Source organism: Acipenser ruthenus, unplaced genomic scaffold (genome assembly GCF_902713425.1).
Source record: "Acipenser ruthenus unplaced genomic scaffold, fAciRut3.2 maternal haplotype, whole genome shotgun sequence".
NCBI classification, from domain to species: domain Eukaryota; kingdom Metazoa; phylum Chordata; class Actinopteri; order Acipenseriformes; family Acipenseridae; genus Acipenser; species Acipenser ruthenus.
The window spans coordinates 279,833-284,087 of NW_026707598.1; the positions used below are offsets into that span (position 1 = coordinate 279,833).

General features: G+C 49.4%; 1 long non-coding RNA gene across 1 annotated transcript; it reads right to left on the reverse strand.

Annotated features, from left to right (window-relative positions):
* Positions 1 to 687: 687 nt before the first annotated feature.
* Positions 688 to 3,195, reverse strand: LOC131727810 (uncharacterized). Its single transcript, XR_009322307.1, has 2 exons — positions 2,956 to 3,195; positions 688 to 1,162 (listed from the first exon to the last, which is right to left on the reverse strand). It is a non-coding gene; the product is annotated as an uncharacterized LOC131727810 (long non-coding RNA).
* Between the last annotated feature and the right edge of the window lie 1,060 nt (positions 3,196 to 4,255).

A 4,255-nucleotide genomic window follows, 5' to 3' on the forward strand; every position in this document is an offset into this window, starting at 1 on the left:
CGTTGCCTTTTGATTTAAGATGGTTTGTGAAGCTTCTGATATGTAGTGAAACGGATGTGGTGTAGTTCTCCAATCCTCCAGCAGGTGGTGACATTCTTCATCAGATTGAATTGGAGTTGGACTCTGCGTGTGTGTGTGTTTAGTGAGTTTGTTTACCCAACAGAGCCTGTATGTCTGGAGGGCTTGATTAGAGAAGTTCAAACAGGAATTTTCCGATGCACCCTAACATGGAGCACGTTTTTTGCCTTCAGTTTATTAATTATGTTTTGCTTCAGTCTTAGTGCGCTGGCATGGCCTGCTGTGTGCTGGGCTGCAGACAGGGGCAGTGCTGGCAGGACCACACTGTATAACACTGATATAAAACCCTGTACAGAACTACAGCAGCTACCCCACACAGTGTCTATATAAAGTATAGAGCTGGGCTGAGCCTCACTGTGCTGTGCTGTGCTGCACACAGGGGCAGTGCTGGCAGAACCACACTGTATAACACTGATATAAAACCCTGTACAGAACTACAGCAGCTACCCCACACAGTGTCTATATAAAGTATAGAGCTGGGCTGAGCCTCACTGTGCTGTGCTGCACACAGGGGCATGCTGGCAGGACCACACTGTATAACACTGATATAAAACCCTGCACAGAACTACAGGGCATTCAACCCTTTCAGAGGTGAAGAACGAGACACACTTCATATTTCTTTCCCTTTATTTGTAGTTCTTATTTACAAACCCATTCCGAGCTCCCTGCAGTTTAATGTTTAACCAGGGCAGAACGCACACAGACACACACACACACAGTCCACAGCGACTCCCTTATGTTAGCGTCCCATTGTAAAAGCCTAGCTTCTGCAACGTTTCTAATCCTAGCGTCGTACCAGATTTTTTTTAGTGTAGACAAAACAGAAGGGTTGAACCAGACTGTGTCTTTTTTTCAAACCCAGTAATAGCCTTAATAGGGTTGCCTATCTAAATCAAAAGGTGAAGGACTGGGAATGAGACTCCTTTCAGGAAGTGACCTCGTCGATCCAGTCCACCATCTTGGTGATCCGTGTGTAAACGCCGTAGAAATTGGGCCGGCCGCAACCGATCCCCCAGCTGACCACGCCCACCAGGAACCAGCGTCCGTTCGGCTCTTTGCAAACCAGTGGGCCTCCTGAGTCTCCCTGCAATACATGGAGTCACCACCAGGGGGCTGTCAATACACAGAGTCACCACCAGGGGGCTGTCAATACACAGAGTCACCACCAGGGGGCTGTCAATACACAGAGTCACCACCAGGGGGCTGTCAATACACAAGAGTCACCACCAGGGGGGCTGTCAATACACAGAGTCACCACCAGGGGGCTGTCAATACACAGAGTCACCACGGGGGCTGTCAATACACAGAGTCACCACCAGGGGGCTGTCATGCACAGAGTCACCACCAGGGGGCTGTCAATACACAGAGTCACCACCAGGGGGCTGTCATGCACTGAGTCACCACCAGGGGGCTGTCAATACACAAGAGTCACCACCAGGGGGCTGTCAATACACAAGAGTCACCACCAGGGGGCTGTCAATACACAGAGTCACCACCAGGGGGCTGTCATGCACTGAGTCACCACCAGGGGGCTGTCAATACACAAGAGTCACCACCAGGGGGCTGTCAATACACAGAGTCACCACCAGGGGGGCTGTCAATACACAGAGTCACCACCAGGGGGCTGTCAATACACAGAGTCACCACCAGGGGGGCTGTCAATACACAGAGTCACCACCAGGGGGCTGTCATGCATTGAGTCACCACCAGGGGGCTGTCAATACACAGAGTCACCACCAGGGGGCTGTCATGCACTGAGTCACCACCAGGGGGCTGTCAATACACAAAGTCACCACCAGGGGGCTGTCAATACACAGAGTCACCACCAGGGGGCTGTCAATACACGGAGTCACCACCAGGGGGCTGTCAATACACAGAGTCACCACCAGGGGGCTGTCAATACACAGAGTCACCACCAGGGGGCTGTCAATACACGGAGTCACCACCAGGGGGCTGTCAATACACAAGAGTCACCACCAGGGGGCTGTCAATACACAAGAGTCACCACCAGGGGGCTGTCATGCACTGAGTCACCACCAGGGGGCTGTCATGCACTGAGTCACCACCAGGGGGCTGTCAATACACAGAGTCACCACCAGGGGGCTGTCAATACACAGAGTCACCACCAGGGGGCTGTCAATAATTTACTTTAGTTTTGGCTACAACCAAATAAACACCCTCCCCGATTGGCTGTTGAAGCCTTTGGCGCTGTCAGTCATTTGGTCAGCAACCAATGGTTGTTTCAAAAGGCTTAAAATGGGCGTGTAACGTCACCATTACATCACAGTTCATATACGAACGATTTCTTAAACATTACAGCTCTCTCTTTCTGTCTGTCTCTCTCTCTCTCTGTCTCTCCCTCCCTGATCTCTCTCCCTCCTCTCTCTCTTTCTCTCTTTCTGTGTCTCTCTCGCTGTCTCTCTCTCTCCCCCCTTTCTCTCTCCCTCCCTCCCTCCCGGTCTCTCTCTCCGTGTCTCTGTCTCTCTCACCCCCTTTCTCTCTCTCTCCCCCCTCTCTCTCTTTCTCTCTCTCTCCCCCTCTCTTTCTCTCTCCCTCTCTCTCTCCCCTCTCTCTTTCTCTCTCCCCCCTCTCTTTCTCTCTGTCTCTCTCGCTGTCTCTCTCCCCTCTTTCTCCCTCCCTCCCTATCTCTCTCCCCTCTCTCTCTGAGTCTCTCTCTCTCCCTCTCTCTCTATCTCCCTCTCTCTCTCTCCCTCTCCCTCTCTCTCTCTCTCCCCTCTCTCTCTGAGTCTCTCTCTCCCCCTTTCTCTCTCCCTCTCTCTCTATCTCCCTCTCTCTTTCTCTCTCCCTCCCCCCTCTCTCCCTCCCTCTCTCTCTCTCTCCCCCCTCTCCCTCTCCCTCTCCCTCTCTCTCTCTCACCTGACAGGCGTCTTTCTTCCCGTCTGGGTACCCAGCGCAGAGCATCCTGGGAGATATCTTGTAGCGATATGATTGGTTGCAAATATCCTGAGTGATCAAAGAGACGTCAACCTTCTGAAGCACGTTACTGGAGGGGCCTGCGTAGACAAACTGGACAGTCAACAAGGCTCCAGAGAGGGAGCAGCAGCCTCGAAGGAGAGCACCACCAGATGGCGCTGTCTCCTCTATAAAGAGACTTCAGCTGATGTAAGTTAAGCGCTCTGGTCAAAGGTTTAGCATCACCCTATAGAATGAACTACAGGCTCCCAGCATGCCTCTGCCAGCCGGCAATGGCGAGGCATGCTGGGAGCTGTAGTTCTTTATGCTGTGGTCTCGTATCACAAGCGATACAGACCTCTATTACGATACATCATGTACAGCTGTGGACAAAAGTTTAGCATCGCCTAGGCTTGAGACAATTAAAACATATAAACATAATTTAAATCTCTACGAAGCTGAATCAGTTCATTCTATATAGAGGGGGTGGAATTCAATATGTTAACAGGGGAACATTATTCAGCAGCTTTCATTGGACTCTATGAAGCTGAGGGAGTTCATTCTATATAGAGGGGGTGGAATTCAATATGTTAACAAGGGAACATTATTCAGCAGCTTTCATTGGACTCTATGAAGCTGAGGGAGTTCATTCTATATAGAGGGGGTGGAATTCAATATGTTAACAAGGGAACATTATTCAGCAGCTTTCATTGGACTCTATGAAGCTGAATCAGTTCATTCTATATAGAGGGGGTGGAATTCAATATGTTAACAAGGGAACATTATTCAGCAGCTTTCATTGGACTCTATGAAGCTGAATCAGTTCATTCTATATAGAGGGTGATGCTGCTAAACTTTTGTCCACAGCTGTACATGATGTATCGTAATAGAGGTCTGTATCGCTTGTGATACGAGACCACAGCATAAAGAACTACAGCTCCCAGCATGCCTCACCATTGCCGCGGGTGCAGAGGCATGCTGGGAGCCGTAGTCCTAGCCAGCAAGTTCATTCTACAGGGAGATGCGAAACCTTTTGGCCACAGCTGTAGTTCTGTGGCAGGCAGCTAAAACTGAAGAGCTATGAAAAATATGAAACAGGATTGTTTGTTTTTTAATCAGATTTGTAGTTTTTCCTAAACTGAGGGAATTGCAATTCAAGAAGCCTTCAGGAACACGATCGCAAACAAATGTGTATTTGAAGATAAAAAGAAAGAAATAAACGACTAAAAATCAAACGACTTTGTCAAAATAATAATAATAATAA